This window comes from Cavia porcellus, unplaced genomic scaffold (genome assembly GCF_034190915.1).
Source record: "Cavia porcellus strain 051 isolate PalLab524CR breed Dunkin Hartley unplaced genomic scaffold, mCavPor4.1 scaffold_8, whole genome shotgun sequence".
In the NCBI taxonomy this organism is placed as follows: Eukaryota; Metazoa; Chordata; class Mammalia; order Rodentia; family Caviidae; genus Cavia; species Cavia porcellus.
This window is the reverse complement of record NW_026947491.1, coordinates 17,546,031-17,566,298: the sequence shown is the minus strand read 5'-3', so window position 1 is coordinate 17,566,298 and position 20,268 is coordinate 17,546,031.

Here is a 20,268-nt window from a genome sequence, read left to right as displayed (position 1 = left end):
CAAAAATTTGAGACCAATATATTGTTGGTATCTCAATGAAGTGGGCACAAATCCTCTAAAAGTTATACTAAGTTTTATAGACTTTTTGGCACTCACCTGATTGTATTTCTCTTTGTGCATGTGAAATGCACCCATACATATGTATGTTCATGGGTTTCTGTGAAGATACATTTATTTAATCTCAAAGTTCTTTACACTTTTTATCTGCTGCACAGTAGATGTTTATATTTGTGTAGTGTATTTTCTAGCTGTCTTGAAATAGAACTTAGTTTTTTATTGACATATTTTATTCTGTAGCAAGATGCATTGCTATGAAGACACCTGGAGCTGTTAACTCCCTGCAAGTTGGAGCACAATACTGCACATGAAATTCAGAGCAGAGCACAGAGCCTGCAAGTGAAAGGTTTTCAGCTGTGATAGGGATGGCACTGGTCTTCAGGGGACTCTCAGTCAACCAGAGGGGTGCAGTTCTTATTTACTACGGGTGCAATGAAAGGCTTTCCAGTAAGATGCAGCAAGGACCTTTATGATTCCTTGCTACAGAGTTCCACAGCAAACACTCCTCAGATTACCTAGGATCACCATGCGGGTAGATTCAACCAGTGCTCTACACATTACCTAAGGTAGGATGCTGTTAATTAGATCTCCTAAAGAATTCTTCCATGACCTGACACACTTATCAGTTTGTCTATGAGTCAGGACACTGAGTCTGAGGATTACTGCTTGAGTCATGATGGAGCACAGAGCCCAGCTCCATCTCTCCTCACTGGGAAACCCTGAGCAAGGAGACTGTGCATTCTGACCTCCAGTGTGATGAGGTACAAATGCTGGATGCAGGGGTCACTCTGTATGTGACCACTTCAGCAGAGAGGCACAAGTGTCCAATTTCATCACGACTGCCATGAGTGCTATTTGTCTACTTTGGAAACAGATTAAGCACATGGAAATATTCATTTGTGACCACACGATGCAGATAGTCTTCTATTGTAATGAGCCACAATTGGGCCTGGGAGAGCCCTTTCCGTTTGAGTCCGGTACTCTCTCAATTCATTGAGAGATGAGAATCCATGGTCTTTTAGCATTTTTACCCACATCATTTTGATATAGAGGACTAAAACTCCCAAAATAATAGATGCCCAGTATGAGTTCATGTTCTCTAAAATGACAAATGAATTTTAGGAACAATGGAGGGTAAGAGCAGACTACATTTATTGAAAGAATGCAAGTTTCTTTCTGAGAGATAGAAAGGGTCCCAAGTAGGTTGCCAAAGACTCTTTCTTTCCTAGGGACTTTTATAGAGCAAAAAAAAAAAAATGAGGCAAGTCTAATGTACGGAAAACATGGGAACTCACAAGGTGGGCATACGTGGGATAAAACTATGAGTGTAATTACTCAGGTAAAGTTGATTAAATCAGGGACAAGTGGGGAAGCAAGTCACATAGCAAGCATGGAAGCAAACTGAGCAGTGATTCTTTCTGTAGGGAGTTGGGCTGACTCCTGGCTTCCTCAGGGTGATAGAGACCTATGTAGAATATCAGTCCTTAGGATCTTTTGATCTTTTGTCTTGATGCCTGGCCCACAGTGGGAGGTGTCTGTCTCCTCCTTAGGTACAAGGTGTCTGGGCTTCTGCACTGGCTCCTTTGAGGTCCTAGCCCTGTATGTCTGTCTATAATATTTCTATGTAACTCAGCTGCCTATAAAAATCCTCCCTGTGAAAAAGTAAGCCAAACTTCTAGGAGGGAGTAATGACTGATATGGTTTCTTCAGGCTGAAAGTGGTCATATTGCTGATCAGCAGTCAGGGATACTCTGCAGAGAACCTATCTAATGATTTCCATAGATACCAGGCATTTTTGTCCTGATTAGGTGTAGGTTAAGTCTGGAGTAGACAAGGAAAAGAAAGAATTAAGTATGTATGGGCCAAATCCTTAGGATAATTATGAGTACAGTGAACAAAGATTTTCATCAAAAGAGCTAGTAATACAAAGACAAAGTCCTTTAAAGACAAAGTCCTTTAAAGACAAAGTCCAGTGAATTTTAGAATCTGTCATGTTAGGGGCTTGGTATTTAGCTCAGCAACATAAGTGCTTGCCTTGCAAGCATGTGGTTGTGAGTTCAATCCCCAGGATTTATAAAAAAATCTAAAAATAAAAATAAAGAATCCATTGTGTCATTGACTAGTCATTTAATATCTGGAAGAGCTACTGAGATATGAACAAAAGGATTAGGAATGTACATGTTAAGTTTTACAATTGCATAGGTACGTCCTGTATTAAGTACCTCCTGTCTCCTGGCTTCTGAGTTTAGAGGATGGCCTGTTTTACTAATTTTAGCATTTTTATTTAGGAGAGAGAGACCAGCTGCAGCTTCATTTAAGCTTCATTGAGTATAATTAATTAAGGGCTTGATATGCTTCATATAACCTTTCCTCTGGACAAGAGATTGTGGATCCCAGTAAAATGAATCTCGAATATTTGTTAATTTTGTTTATCTGAAGGACATCTTAGGATTTAGAATCCTTTAAGCAAAAACCATGTTTAATCAAAGCATGTATAAGCAAAATATGAGCATTAGAGCTAAAAAGTCAGTTTAGAAACTGTTTCTAAGGAAATTCATCATGCAAGGTCCAGTAGTTTGTCGCCTGAGTGATGATCAGTAGTTGTGATGTGAAGGCTGTATATTCTGGTCACACTGGGCTCCAAATATTGAGTATTATAGACCAGTATTGCAATCACTTTTCCAGTCCTCTTCACAATACAAAAAGTTATATTTGTCATCCCATTGAGACACTATTGGAATCAGAGCAAGTTAATTCCAATCTACCACCTCCAATGTAATCATTGAAGAAATTAAATACATCAAAATATATTCAAAGTTAAGGGCAGCCAAGAGGTTCTAAGTATAATACCCATGAGAATGTGGAGACAAAGGCCTTGATCCCTGGCCTGTCCTAGAATTTATTATCTTGTAAAGAAGGGGATGGCTTGAGAATGAGTGACAGAGAGGATGGAAGGTCCATGTAAATTGAACTGGTCAGCCAGTTAGAGAGAAAAGCACATTTAGAAAACACAGATAGACCTCAGTACCGATAAAAAAAAATGCAGGTAGAATGACACACAGAAGGATCAGTCTTCATAATTCAATTAAGTTAGCAATGGAATTGTATTTGGAGATGGTTGCTTCCATTTCTGATATGTAAATTTGTGTGCCCTGGGACTTAGTGTCTCTTTATCTCCAGGCTCTTACCCAACTGGCATTCCTGGAGCTGACCTGCTCTTCAATCCCACTGTGCTCATATCTTTACAGAGAGTAGTATGCAAGAAAACTAGACTGTCTGGTGGCTTAGAGATTACGTATCAGTACCTCAGCTGGTCTTATTTGTAATGCTTAGAGCCGAGTGAAGAGAGAAGGAAATGCCAAAGTCAGATCTATACATATCAGCATATGGAAATAAACCTCAATAAAATCAGTGTTGCAGCAATTGTTCTGCATTCAAGGGGAGTCACTCAAATTGTCTCCTACAGATCTAAAGACAAATTTTAGACATTTCAAAGATCTCCAGAAAAATGGAATTCAGGACATACTATAGCATATCCAGCTATATATCAGGAGATGGCATGTTCTGGAATATATTCTCACCTAGGGCTGAAAACCACAGGTGCACCTGGGACACATCGGGAAACTCTCATTCCTGAAACCAGGGCACAGCAATGATGATGATGGCCCAGGTGAGGTGCAGAGCTGGGTGAGGAGGGGGAAGTATTTAGTTTCCCAGGAGGACAGTGATGATGATTTCCATGGACACGACTGAGGGAAATGTGGGACATCTATGTGTGAAGACATCATTTCAGCTCTGTTTTCAAGCAGTGTGCATGTGTACAGATTATGTATTTAAAATAATTCTGTTCTCTTCAGTGCACACTTGCAATGATACAAAGAATAATATTACTAAAAAACATACATTTGACTATTTTATAAAAAATTATTAAAAGGTATGTGACTAATGAAAACAGAATGAACAGACATAAAATAAAGAAAAAGTATAAAGCCAGTAATCAGAGAACCAGTGAAGAAAGATGAATGTTATGAAACAGGAACATTTTATCTTAAGTATTATCTCTTCTTATACTCATATATATGTTGAAACCTGTACATTTGTGTTAGAGACCCAGAGACAGATACAGACTAAAGAAAAAGAACAATGAAGTTTATTTTATAAATTCCTAATTTAAAGCTACATAAATTAATTCCAGCCACTTAACAGGAACAGAAAGAGCTGAGTCAGGTCCCTGGACACTGCCCTGAGTCCAGCCTGCTGCCCCTCTGCCTCCTCTCCCAAGCCCAGGGATTCTCATGGTGCTGGGAGGAGCCTGGGGACCAGGTGTCCTGAGGTGCCAAGGAAAGGAGGGAGCTGCAAGGTCTCAGACCCTGTGCAGAGGGATCGAAATAATTTAGTTTTCTAACCTGAAACATTTACTCCTGCAATAGACAACGGTTCCTTATGAGGAGAAAACTAAGAATGTATTTTTTAGATAATGATGATGTGGTATTCAAAAGAAACTTAACTTCTCAAAATGCATTTTGGGTTTTATCGCCCTTTTTAGAAAAATGATAGAGACCAAGAAAATAACATGTGTAAATAACAAAAACTGTGCTTCTATCTTAACTACCCTCTAAGTCATCTGCAGCTTGTGTATCTCCGGTCTCTTCCTGTGATGTGAAGACAGAGAGGAAACCCCAGAGGCCTTCAGGAAACCCTCAGTTACCTGCTTCCTGCTCTGCTCCTGCTTCCAGGGCCCTAGCCCAGTCTCACTCCGTGGATCTCCATCGCCCACGGCTGGTCGCGAGCGCCCCTGCAGGGAGGTTTGTGTCAGCTCACAGTAACACTTTCTCACTGTATCCAGCACAGTAATACACAGCCGTGTCCTCGGGTCTCAGGCCGCTCATCTGCAGATACAGCGTGTTCTTGCCGTTGTCCCTGGAGATGGTGAATCGACCCTTCACCGAGTTTGCATATTGTGTATCACTACTATCATCACTGATTTCTGCAATCCACTCCAGCCCCTACCCTGGAGACTGGCAGATCCAGCTCATGTAGTAATCACTGAAGGTGAATCCCGAGGCCACGCAGGAGAGTCTCAGGGACCCTCTGGGCTGCACCAAGCCTCCCCCGGACTCTACCAGCTGCTCCTCATACAAGACACCTGCAAACACAGGGATACTTTGTTCAGAAAAATATTACAAATGTCCTCCACTTATCATACTCATGTCTATTAACACACTCACTGTCACTTGTTTTTCATCAATTACCTTTTAACATGAAAAGGAGGAAAATCCAGATCATTGCAAACTCCATGGTGAGCCGTCTGTGCTCAGTCCTGATCATCAGAGGGCTGCACTCCTCTGCAGAGCTGCAGGGTGAGGGCTGCACTGGCTTTCATCAGCACAGGGAGGCCCTATTTGCATGTCCTCCTCCTATATAGCCAGTTCTATTGAGGAAGCCTCAGAAAGGGAAGAGAACTTTGAAAAGTGTTTGGAATATCCTTAATATATAGACCATTTGGTTTATTCCTATGTCTGTGTAATGATAAACACAAAACATCATTTTTTTACTTCTTACATATATGTAATTAAGATATTTGATGATTTACTATGTTTGCAGATATGTACATAGCATGAGAAGTATAATGACCTATGAGATGTGAGCTAACTTTTATAAAACTTCAGTTCTCAACTGATGGTGGAGCAATTCCAAGACAGAGTGGCCATGCTTCATGATGTTTTTCAAAGGTCTTCTACTCAGAGAACCTGACAGGATTTTCTGTTTTGCATTAGACTCATAAAAGAGTAGATAAGCAGTATCTTTGTCAAGTATATGATCAAGAATCCGGTGTCTCATTTTTTTACCTCTGCATTAAGCTTTCCACTGTAAGGTACCTTTTACAAATATATGTATTAAATTTAATGATGGATAAATGAGATGTATTTTGACACATACTACCAACATGATAATACTTACAATTTATTCCCATTGTCAAGATATGCTATGGAGCAGTACTCCTAAATTCTCCTGTTGTGTTTCATAAGTCTCCTTCTTTATTGTAGATTCTCCCTCACCTGAAACATTTATTACTGCATGAGCCTGTCTATTTCTCTTAGTGATAAAATTAGCACTCTAATTTTCCATGATCATGATGATGAGTATCATATATTCCACAGCATCTAAATTCTTAAGATTCTTGGTCTTCTTTTCAGTATATGCACGTTCTTATTGCAGTTCACAGGAATTCAGGTGAAGGAAATGACAACAGTGTAGGTGTAAATGTAATCGGTCACCACCAAGTCCCTTTCATTGCTTGAGCTCTGGAGAATTCATATGTGAGGTAGCAAGGATGCAACATGCATTCTCCACAGTGTGTGTGATGCTCACACAGAGGAGACATTCATTCACTAAAAGGAAGCCCTCAGTCCTTAGCTTCCTTCTCTGCACCTCTGGAAGGCCTCAGTCCTTAGCTTTATTCTATGTACCTCCTCCGGGTCCACTCCAGGTTCTCTGCAGATCCCCAGAGCTTTTTCACTAGTCAGAGCTTTCCCTAATGCTCCTATGAGTCCTCCTCTCCTGCTCTCAAACACTCCTCTCTTCTTTGTTCTGAGCGCCCCCTACTGGTCTGCGCTACTCTGTACATAGCTTTGTGTCTGGGTTACCAGTTGCCTCCCCTTAGAAAACTGTCTTGCACAGTACTGCACGGTGGTGTTTTCCATGGATACTGAGGACGGTTGCTCAGAGAACTGGTTCTTGGCTGTCTTTAGATATGGTGAATTTCAGGGATGAATTACAAGTTGTGCCTCCGCTCTTAATCATCCTAACACATTCACTCAATTTCCTTCATGGTGGTTGAAGGATTAGGCTCCAGAGACAGCATACCAGAGTGGAAGAAACAAGAGAATGTGCAAGTCAAATCAAGACTGACTGTGAGTCCTTTTCTGGACCAGATCAGATTAGGACTATAAACATGGGTTTATGTTTTCACCGTAATATGATGATTTCATTTATTCTTGAGAGACATCCAAGAGGGAACAGCTCAGTAGATTGACACCTCTAATCCTAGTTTTTTTGAGGAATCTCCATAGTGCTTTCCACAGGTTTCACCAGTCTGCACTCTCACAAAAGGTGGAAAAGAATCCCTTTTTTTGCCACAGCTGCTCCAACATTTGTTATTGGTTGATTTCTTGATTATCACATTTGTTTTGTCTCTCATATTATAATGATGTTGAACATTTTTCATATATATCTTTGCCATTTTTATGTCCTCATCTTAGAATTATGTATCCATTGCAGATGCTCATTTTTAGGTTGGTCTTTGAATTAGAGGGGTGCCATGGTTTATGTCAGTAGCCCCCAAGTCTCATGCATTTATGGACTGGACCAAATCTAGTATTTGTGATTGGATGGTACGAGTCTTTCGCCCACCCTGAGGTGGAGCCAGGATACAGTGTATCAGCCAGAAGAAAGTGTGTGTCTCTCTCTCTCTTGCCCATTCATGCTTGCTGTTTGCAGCTGGCCATGAATGGATGCCCCACCATGTCGTGCTAACTTGGAGCCAGCTGAATGTGGACTGAAACCTCCAACCTGTAAGAAATAAATCTGTTCTTCCTCCATTGTGGGTGTTGGGTGTTTTTTCCCAGCAAGGAGAGAAAAATAACCAATTCAATTATTTATATCTTCTGGATATAAATTCATTGCCTAAGGGACAACTGAATAATTTTTTTTCTCAACGTGTTAGTTTCCTTTTCACACTATTGCTGATTTCTTTTGATGCACCAAAGCTTTGTAATAAGATGATATCACAGTTGTTGGTTCTTTGAAGTATTTCCCATGCAATCTGGATTTTGTTTTTGAACACTCTACCTACATCTATGTCTTCTGGATTTCTACCTACATTCTCTTCCGGTATATTTAATGTTTCCATTCTAATATTTAGATTGTTGATCCTTCTTAATTAGATTAGTGTGTGGAAATAGCCACACACTAATTTTAATCTTTGGCATGTGGAAAATCAATTTTTCAAGCACTATTTATTAGATACATTCTTCTTGTGAACAAATTTGGCTCCTTTGTCAAAGGTAACGTTTGTTGAGTGTATGTGGAATAGTTTATGCATCTTCTAATCTGTTCCACTCATTTTGCCATTTTTGCCCTTACCATGCTGACTTTATCTTAGAAGTTTGTAGTAGGATTCCAAGTCAGGGATTGCAATGTATGCTACCTTACCTTTAATGTTGAGAATTGTTTGTGCTATTCTAGGCCTGTTTCTAAATTAATTTTATGAATGTTTTCTCTAGTTCTGTGAGAAATGCTAATGGTACTTTGATTGAAATTGGGTAAAATCTGTATAGCAACTTTGTGAGTATGGTCATTTTCACTAGGCTGGTTCTTCTACCTAAGCAAGGTGTATCTTTCCATTTCCTGATATCTTCTTTGATTGCCTTTTTGAAGGCAGTTATTATCAATGTGTAGATCTTTCACTCCCTGCATTGTATTGATTGCTATTTAATTTTTTGCATGGTATTACAAAAGGTGTGGTTCCAATAATGACTCAGTCAATGAGTTTATTAGGCATGTACAGGAAAGCTGTTGATTTCTTTAATTTTAGACAGACATTAGTTAATATATTGCATATTGTTATCTTCAAAGCAGTTGTTCAGAACATAGGATTTATCATTAAAAAGATTCACACAATCTAACAATGAAAACAAAAAATTGTTCCTTTTATACAGATTAGTAGTGTAGTAAAGTTTATATGCACAGATACACACACACACACACACACACACACACACACACACACACACAGCTTTTCCCTTCTTTCTTTTCTCCTTTTCCCATTCCAGTTGTTCTTTCCTTTCAAACATTTGTTTTCCCTTTCATTTTCACAATATCTATTGTATATTTTGGGCCTGATTTACTCTTTCAGCTTTATTTAACACTAGGGTAAGAACACTATATTCATACATCTAAGTCTGATTTGCTCCACCCATGAATATGGACTCAAGTTGCATCCATTTATCTATAAAAGCCTTAAGTTTATCCTTCTTTGTAGCTAATACTCCATTGTCTCGGGCTGGGGATTTATCTCAGTGGTGTAAGCACCTGCCTGGCAATTGTGAGATGGTAAATTCAATCCCCAGGACCAAAAGAAAATAAAAGAAAAAAAAATACAATGTCTTTTTGATCTGATGATGTTTGATGAGCATTTGGGTTGGTTGCAATATTTAGCTATTACAAATTGCGCTCCTATTAATGTGGATGCACATATATCACTGTAGCGTGATGATTTCAATTCTTCTGAGAAAATACCCAGAAGGGGAATAACTGGATTGAATGGAATCTCCAATCCTTGCTTTTTGAAGAATCTGCACACTGATTTCCACAGAGGTTGTACCAATCTACACTCCTACCAAAAATGGAAAACAGTTCCTTTTTCCCTACCGCACCACTGGAATTTTTTATTCGTCGATTTCTTGATGATTGCCATTCTTTCTGGAGACAGAATTTAAATATTAATTTGCATTTCTTGAATCATCAGTGACATTAAACATTTGCTCATGTATTTTTTTGCCATTCATATTTCATCTGAGCAGTAAGTGTTCATCTCATATGCCCATTTTTGGATTTGGGGAGCCTGAATTTTTCAGTTCTTTATATGTTCTAGATATAAATCCTTTGAGGAACAGTTGCGATTCTTTGTGTGTGTGTGTGTGTGTGTGTGTGTGATTCTTTGGCTTTTCTTTTCACTGTTGATTTCTTTTGATGTGAAAAATCATTTTAATGATGAGATCCCAGCTGTTGATTCTGGGAAATATTTCCTGTGCATTATGCTTTTAGTTCATGAACTCTCTGCCTGCCCCTATATCTTCAAGATTTCTATCTATCTTTTCTTCCATTAGATTTAGTGTTTCCATTTTAATATTTAGATCTTTGATCCATTTTGACTTCAGTTTAGTGCATGGTGATAAATATGTGTCTAGTTTTAGTCTTCAGTATGTGGAAATTTAATGTTCCAGCACCATTTATTAGAGGCAATCTCTTCCACTGAATATGTTTGGCCCCTTTCTCAAAGATAAGATGGGCATCTAAGGAGATCAAAATGACTATTCAGTGGTATCCTTGTACTTCCAGATACAAGGTACTCTCCATACCTAGAATTAATATGTCTTTCTAACCCAGCAGAGCATGAGGTCATTAGAATAAGATGCAAAATTTTGCTGGTAGATCATCTCAGTAACGGTGAGTGGTGCCACTGTTACTTCCACACTTTTATTCCTGAACTCGTGAATGTTAGCTATGGGAAATACACCCTATAGTGGACGCTGATTCAAAGCATGTACAATTTGTAGGAGAACCTTGAGTTTGTTCCCATTATATTCAGGTCTATCTATTTGCCAGTACCATGCTGATTTTATCACGGTATCTTTGCACACCCAATGATTCTCAAATATGGCACCATTTTTTGGGATGATCAGCCTTTGACTGAGTGGCAGGTTGATCAGATTGAACTGTGCTTTCATCATGAAGAGGTATGCTTTGTGCTTACTGTCATACTTAAATTGGATTTACTTTTCCTGCTTGCAGTGTTTCTACCAATACTCCTATTCATGGATTGACATGATGCCTTACCAACAATCATCAAATTCCACACAGCATTGTAACTCACACCAAGAAACCCATTTGATAGCCAATGAAGTGAGGAGAGGGGCTCATACTCATGGAATTCACTGGGATGACTGTATTCAACACAAAGAAGCAGATGATTTGATAGAAAGTTGGAATGGTCTTTTGAAGACACACTTGCAGCACTTGCAGTTAGGTGGCAATAGCTTGCAGGTACTGGGAAAGGTTCTCCTAAAAATTGTACATGCTTTGAATCAGCCTCCACTATAGGGTGTATTTCCCAAAGCTAACATTCATGGGTTCAGGAACAAAAGGGTGGAAGCAACAGTGGCACCACTCACTGTTACTGCGATGATCTACCAACAAAATTTTGCATCTTATTCTAATGACCTCATCCTCTGCTGGGTTAGAAAGAAATATTAATTCTAGGTATGGGGAATCATGGAAGTACAAGGGTACCACTGAATAGTCATTTTGATCTCCTTATGACTCTAAGGAATCAAGCAGGAAAGGGCACTGTTGAGAGGGCTGATGGACTAGATTGCTGAGGGAACACTGTAACAATCCAATGCAGACAGAATGTCAAAATGGTCTAGAACCTTCAAGAATGAAGGTATAAGTCACTGCACCAAGAAAAGAACCAACATCTGCTGAGTGGCTTGCTGAAGGTCAAGGAATTACCAAATGGGTAGTACAAATAAGATCTAAATGAGAGCTATGGTGCTGTGATCAGCTAAGAAACAAGGATTGTAACTGTAATTCTTTCTCCTAATATGCTTCCAATGTAATGTAGTGTTAATAAACTTAACATTGGTTAAGTCTTATTAAACCCATGTTATAGTGTTCAAGTTATGAAATGTTAGCATCACCAAAGAAAACTTCCATTCTGTTCTGGGAAGGAAACAAGTTTGTTTTCATTTGTATTTTGGACAGTCAAAACAATTAGGTGTATTTCTGAGCTTTTTTCTGTATCTGGAGTATGGTTTAAAGAAATGTGTCTGTAAAATATCAAGGGGTGGATTGTGACAGTTAATTGTGACATCTTGAGTACTATATGTTCAACTAAATTGGTCCAGCAAAATTCTGGGTGTGGAAGACCTACTCTAGGGAGGAATGTTGCCAGAATGTTATTTTAAAAAATGAAGAGTTTTATTGTTTGTTTGTTTGATTGTTTGAAGGATCTCCAGTATTCACTGTCATCTTGGAAGCCATCTCCAGGTTTCTGGCACAGACTCTTTAGTCTCACGGAGCAGATCCCTCAGCCTCCAGTTCACACCATTCAACTTTTTGGCACAACCCTTTGATCTTGTGATATGGCCTCCCGCAGGGTACTACAATGGGTGCCAGGACTTCAACTGGAGTTGTTTGATATGCAGTGCAAAGTACTCCTTTTGCACTCTTGCACATTTGATTGGTGGGCAGTATTTTAAGCCAATATTGCACATTTTTTATGTATGTCCCACATTAAACTTCTCTAGTAAGTGCTGATACATTACTACAAATCATAATATCCTTTTGCAGACAAGTCATAGTCCATTTGATGATGCACAATCAAAAACAGGAGTATGATTTTTTTGTACAAGTCATGGTAAAATTATCAGAAATTTGAAATCATAGCAATATATAAATGAAAAGTCAAATACGAATGGAAAGGAAACAAAATTTTATGTAAATTCCAATACTAACAGTGACATGAAAGCAAACTAGATGAAATTTTATACTTGATATAATTATGTTGGCATATATTCAGCTGCACTGTGATGATATGAAAAGCCAAATATTTGCAAATCCCTGTAGTGTGAAAACAGTTCAACTTTTAAAAAACTCATTTCACATTTTCCTAAATACATATACATATACACACATACTGTAACTTGAAATTGAAAAAACTTTTTACAAAGACTGTGAAGCATATATACCAAAAAAATTAAAACCAAAACTGGTGGGAAATCTCATCAATTAGAGACTTCTCATCGCAAACAATAAAGTCAACAAGAGCATGGAGTGAAGTATTCAAGATCCTAAAGCAAAATGATTGCCAGCCTAGACTGATATATTCTGCAAAACTATCATTCAAAATTGATGGTGAAATACAATACTTCCATGACAAAGAATAGCTGAAGAATGTCATGAACACCAAACCAACTCTGCAAAAAATATTGAAAGACAGTTTAGATACACAAAGTAAAAAAAAAAAAAAAAAAAAAAAAAAAAAAACCACTAAGCTAATAATTAAACAAAACAGAAAGATAAAGATGCAACAGCAGAGAGATAAAAATTCCTACAATAAACCAGCATTAAACAGTAATAACCATTAATTTAAATGGTCTTAATGCACCAATCAAAAGAAACAGACTAGCAGAATGGATCAAGAAACAAAATTCAACCATATGCTGTTTAGAGGAAAGCCATCTAACCCTGAAGGATACTCACAGACTGAAAGTCAAAGGATGGAATACATTTCTTCATGCGGCAGGAACCCAAAAAAAGGCAGGAGTAGCCATTCTGTTTGCAGACAACGTGAACTTTAAACCAACAATGACCATAAAGGACAAAGAAGGACACTACATACTCGTAAGGGGAAAACTCCAAGAGGAAGAGATAACTATCTTAAATATATATGCACCAAACTCCAGAGCACACAGTTATATAAAACAATTATTAACAGAAATGAAAACTCAAATTATCAGTAACACAATTGTAACAGGAGACCTTAATACGCCATTGACACCAAGGGACAGATCAAACAGACAGAAAATGAGCAAAGAAATAACAGAACTGAATCACACCTGTGAACAAATGGGTTTGATAGACATATACAGAATGTTCCACCCAACAACATCAGAATACACATTTTTCTCAGCAGTACATGGATCATTCTCTAAAATAGACCATTTTTAGCTCATAGAACATATTAAAACAAATGCAAAAGAGTTGAAATCATCTCTTGCATGTTATCGGATCATAGCGCTCTGAAATTAGAAATTAATGATAAAAGATACTGCAAAAATCCCGCAAACACATGGAAACCGAATAACACACTCTTGAGTAATCAGAGGGTCGCAGAAGTAATTAAAGAAGAAATTAAACAATACCTAAAAGAAAATGAAAATGCAGATACAACATACTGGAATCTGTGGGATGCAATGAAAGCTGTCCTGAGAGGAAAATTTATTGCACTGAGTTCCCACATCAGGAAAACAAAACGAATACAAATAAATAACTTGATGATACACCTCAAACAGCTAGAAAAAGAAGAGCAAGTCAAGCCCAAAGCCAAAAGAAGAGAGGAAATTATAAAAGTCAGAGCAGAAATCAATGCAATAGAGACTAAGAAAACAATCCAAAGAATCAACGAATCAAAGAGTTGGTTCTTTGAAAGAATAAATAAAATTGATAAGCCCCTAGCCAACCTTATTTTAAAAAGGGAAGAAAAAGCTCAAATTCATGCAATAAGAAATGCAAAAGGTGAAATCACTACAGACCCAATAGACATACAGAAGATCATCAAGACCTATGTCGAAAACCTCTACCCTCAAAAGTTTGATAACACAGAAGAAATAGACAGATTCTTAGAAGCATATGAAGTACCAAAGCTAGATCAAGAGGATGTAAAACTGTTGAATAACCCAATCTCTGTTAATGAAATTGAAAATGTAATTAAGTCCTTACCCACCAAGAAGAGCCCAGGACCAGATGGATTCATTGCAGAATTCTACAAGAAATACAAAGAAGACCTAATGCCGACACTCCTCAAACTATTCAATGAAATTGAAAGGGAAGCAATCCTTCCTAAGTCATTCCTGGAAGCAAATATTACTCTAGTACCAAAACCTGAGAAAGACCCAACTAAAAAAGAGAACTATAGACCGATCTCCCTAATGAACACAGATGCAAAAATCCTCAATAAAATATTGGCAAATAGGATGCAGCAAATCATCAAGAAGATTATACACCATGACCAAGTGGGATTCATCCCAGGAATGCAAGGATGGTTCAACATACGTAAATCAATAAATATAATCCACCATATCAATAAAGCCAAAAGTAAGAACCACATGATCATTTCTATAGATGCAGAAAAAGCCTTCGATAAGGTCCAACATTTATTCATGATAAGAACTTTACAGAAAATTGGAATAGATGGTCTTTACCTCAATATAATAAAGGTCATTTATGACAAACCAACAGCCAGCATCATACTAAATGGCCTAAAATTGAAAGCCTTTACTTTAAAATCAGGCACAAGACAAGGATGTCCTTTATCACCACTCCTATTTAATATAGTACTGGAAGTACTAGCCAAAGCAACTAGGCAAGAAAGAGAAATAAAAGGGGTAAAGATAGGAAAAGAAGTTAAATTATCATTGTTTGCAGATGACATGATACTCTACATAGAAGACCTCCTAAAATCCATTGAAAGACTCTTAGATACAATAAATAAATTCAGTAATGTAGCTGGATACAAAATCAATACTCAGAAATCAATAGCACACCTATACACGAACAACAAAATCACAGAGAGGGAAATAAGAGAAACTGGACTATTCACATTAGCAAGCAAAAAAATGAAATATTTAGGAATTACTCTTACGAAAGAAGTGAAAGACTTATACAGTGAAAATTATAATACACTGAAAAAGGAAATTGAGGATGATCTCAGAAAATGGAAAGACATCCCTTGCTCATGGATAGGAAGAACAAACATTGTGAAGATGGCCATTCTCCCAAAACTGTTATACAGATTCAATGCAATCCCAATAGAAATACCATCAACATACCTTATAGATCTCGAGAAATCACTCCTAAAATTCATCTGGAGAGGAGACTCAGAATAGCAAAGACAGTTCTAAGCAGCAAAGGCAAGGCAGGAGGCATCACAATCCCTGACTTGAAGTTATACTACAAAGCAACAGTAGTAAAATCAACATGGTATTGGAATCAAAACAGAGCCAAAGATCAATGGAATAGATTAGAAGATACAACCACAACTACATACACACTCAACCACCTTATCTTTGATAAAGGAGCCAGGCAGGTTCATTGGAAGAACGACAGTCTCTTTAATAAATGGTGCTGGAAAAACTGGCTCTCCATTTGCTGAAAACTAAAGCTAGACCCATGTCTATCACCATGTACTAAATTAAAATCTAAATGGGTCAAAGATCTGAACATTAAAACAGAAACACTAAATCTATTGGAAGACAAATGGGGTAGAAATCTTGGAGACATAGGAGTAGGTAGAGAATTCATGAACAGGACTCAAACCACATGGGAAATACTTCCCAGAATCAATAACTGGGACCACTTCTTATTAAAAAGTTTCTGCATGTCAAAGGAAATCTCCAGCAGAGTGGAAAGAAAACCCACAAACTGGGAAAAGATTTTAGTGAACTCTCTCTCAGACAAGGGACTCTTTGTCTAAAACATATAAAGAATTAATAAAAACTCACACCTCCAAAATTCAAAGATCCAATCCAAAAATGGGCATCTGAGATGAATACGCACTTCTCAGATGAAGAAATGCAAATGGCAAATAAATACATGAAAAAATGTTCATCATCAATGGTCATTAGAGAAATGCAAATTAAAACCACACTGAGATACCATCTCACTCCTGAAAAAATGGCCAGGATCAAGAAAACCAACAACAACAAATCATGGAGAGGCTGTGGGGGAAAAGGAACTCTCCTGCACTGTTGGTGTAGACTGGTACAGCCTTTGTGGAGGTCTGTCTGGAGATTTCTCAAAAAGTTGGGATTGGAAATCCCATTTATTCCAGCTATTCCTCTTCTAGGCCTATTCCCAGAAGAACTGAAAGCATCATACCACAGTGATATATGTGCACCTTTGTTTGTAGCAGCACAGTTTGTAATAGTCAGATCTTGGAAACAACCTAAGTGTCCATCAACTGAGTAATGGATAAAAAAGTTGTGGTATTTGTATACAATGGAGTACTACTCAGCTCTAAAGAATGATCACATTGAAACATTTATAAATAAATGGACACAACTTGAGACTATACTCATAAGTGAATTAAATCAAACTCACATGTATAAATACCGATTAGTTTCACTAATGTAAGTAATGATTCAAATATATAAAAATATGTGGTAATCATGATTCCCCATTATATGGCCTTGAAACCTCATAAAGTTTTCACTTATTATTTGGCAAGGCTTTATTCTGGGCTTCTTGATATGGAAATATTTGAAGCTATAGTATATGAAGTTTTATCCAAATATTTCAAGGAAAAAGACAGACACTATGGTAACAACTATTAAGTCGGGTTATTTGGTGGTGAAGCACTAGATTGCTGAAACAGTCATGCTTTGACCTGTATTGTTATACTGTTATGTCCTGTTTTATCTCAATCTCTCCCTTATTCTTTAAGAAAATTATTTAGTTATTTCTTATGTTTGTTTTAATTAAGGGGGAAAATTTTTAAAAAATAGCAGGATATATAATAGTAACTCTGTTTGATTTCCTATTAACTTGTTTTGAAGTCCTGTAATACTCCCACAATCTTGTTTTGACTGATTAGACACAGTTCCATTCTGTATGATAGTATCAAGTTTGAGGGTATAGGCAACTACTTTGAAGGCAATAAGATTCACTAAGATGCCCATTCTGATTTGACTATTGTCTCCTTTGGAAGTCTTGTAATGTTTACAATGCCTACGTTTTATTGTTCTTGTTCTCTACTGTTTTGTCCAACTTTATAATATCTAATGAGATAGACAATTCTTTTTAAGGAAACAAGAGACATCGTTGATAACCATTGTTGATAACCTTGTACTCTGTTTTACATCATGTGTTATGTCTATCCTTGGTTTTGACTGACAGCTTTGTCTTGCCATATTTGACTTTATTCTCTCCCCCCAAAAAAGTAATAAGAACTAAGGAGTAATAAAATCCAAAATGTGTAAATTTGTTGTAAAAAAAAAAAAAAGAGGGGAAAACAGAGCTCTAATGGATATAACAGCAACTGTGTTTAGGGGTGTTAAATAGCTGACTATATTAATGTTTTTGGGTCATTGAACACAGCTGTTTGCAGTCTCTCTGTCTGAATGTCCACTTTGTATTCTTTGATACTGTGATTTGAGCAACTATTTCTAAGATGATAATATGTAAACTATTAACAAGTGATTTATTACTGTTTTTTTTTTGTAGTTCTGTATTACATGTACCCTTACACCGCTTTGTTTTGTGTTGTGTTTTTCTCATTTTCCTTTTAAATAAAATTTTTAAAAAATGAAAGAATTAAAATAAGTCTTCTGTAATAAAATCACCATAGTACTGGAATAAAAACAGACCTGAAGTTCATTGGAACAGATTAGAAGATATAGCTACAGGTAGGAACACACCCAGCCACCTTATCTTTAATAAAGGGACCAAACGCTTCACTGGAAGAAAGATAGTCTCTTTAATAAATGGCACTGGAAAAATCGGCTCTCCATTTATAGATGCAGTTGGCCCTTGGCACAGTCTCTAGAAATGGTTAATCAGCCCTTCACAGGGTGGCACCATGTGTGCCGTCACCACAGTGAGTGCTTGTAGCCACTTCCGTGGATTGGTTAGGCCCAGTTCATCCAACAGTCATGGAAGGTGCATCCAGATGCTGCACAGGAGAGTCTCAGGGATGGTCCCAGCTGCACCATGCCTGCCCTCGTGGACTGTACCAGCTTTCCTCACACTAGACACCTAAGTACACAGAAATACTTTGATTTTTATGCTGTATATTTGTAGTCAATCAAAGCAGCGAGACCGTAGATGGCTCGGCAAGTCATGTAGGGACCTCATGAAGTTGTGGCAGGAACTCAGATGGTCAGCAAGTAGCCTGCTTAATTTCTTCTTGGGACAAGAGAAATCCTCTCCCTCAGTTCAGGGTTCTGCACGCTGTATTATGTTGAATTCTAAGTTGACTATCTCAGGGAGCCTCAGTAGCCAGTTGTTATCTATCCACCATCTTTGCTCCTCCCACTGGGGTCTTAATTGTTGTTCTTTAGTCAGGGATACTCTGCACAGCTTCAGTCTAATGACCTCAATAGATACCAGGCATTTTTGTATTGGTTACATGTACAATAAGGATTACAAACATTTGTGAATTTGTGGGCCAGATGAAAGAACTATTAGTATAATTATGAGTGCAATTAACAAAGATTTTTATGAGGAGAAACTAGCAATGGCTGTATAAAGAGCAAGGAATTTTAGAACTTAACATGCCATTGATTGGTCATCTAATATCTTGAATAGTTATTGACATGTTAGAAGAAGGATCAGGAATGTACACATTTAGTTTTTTAAATTGCATAAGTAACTCCCAAGCTGTTAGAATCCCTTATATCATCTGAGTTTTTGGGATATCTTTTTATTAATTTTACCATTTTTATTTAGGATTGACCACCTCTTATGTCATTTAAGGTCCACTGGGTATAGTTAGTTAAGGACTCAATATGCATCCTTTACCCTTTTCTCCAGACAAGACCTGGTGGATCTCAGCAAAAAGAACCTAAAAGGAATCTAGCATATTTGTTACTGGTTCCATCTGTATTGTGCCTCAGAGTTTGGCATCCTTTAGACAAGAACTAAATTTAATCAAAGCATTATAATCAGAGTATGTGTACAAAGGCATGCATAATCAAAACATGAGCATTAGAGCTAACAGGAGAGTTAAAGAACTGTTTCTAAGGAAATCCATCTTGCAGGGTCCAGTGGGCTGTCTCCTGAGTGTTGGTCAGTAGTTGTGATGTGAATGTTGTGTATTCTGGCCACATTGAGCTCAAAATATTGTAACTCCAAGCATTGAGTATTGCTATCCAAATATTGCAGTTCCTTTTCCAGTTTGGCTCACAATGCAAAAAGTTATATTTGTAATCCCATTGAGACACTATTGGAATCCTGGCAAGTAAGTTCCATCTACCACCTCCAAAGCAACCCAGGGTAAGAGTAAAGACACAGAGACATGTTCAAAGTTAAGGACACCCAAGGGGTCATAAATATAGTCCCCATGAGGCTGTGTGGACAAGGGCCTTGATCCCAGGCCTGTCCTAGAATTTATTATCTTGTGAAGAAGGGGGTGGCTGAGTGAGTGAGAGTGAAGATGAAGAGAACTACATGAGTAACTTGACCTGGCTATCCAGGTAGGGAGAAGAGCATTTCTACAAAATGCAGGGAGTGTGACACACAGAAGGATTAGTCTGCATAATTCAATTAAGGTAGCAATTGAATTGTTTTTCGAGGCTGTTGCTTTAGTTTCTAATCTGTAAACTTGTGCCATGGGACTCAGCGCCTCTTTATTTCCAGGATCAGCCTCAGTTGCCATTCCTGGAGCTGACTGGCTCTGCAATCCCGCTGTGCTCATATCTTTTACAGAAAGCACTATGCGAGGGAACAGGGGGCTGTCTGATGGCTCAAGAGATTACATACCAGTACCTCAGCTAGCTTTACTTGCAATGCTTAGAGCCAAGAGAAGAGAGAAGGAAATGCTATAGTCAGATCTGCACACATCAGTATATGGAAATATGCCTCAATATAATCAATGTTGCAGCAATTGTACTGAACTCAAGGAGAGTCGCTCAAATTGTGTCCTAAAAA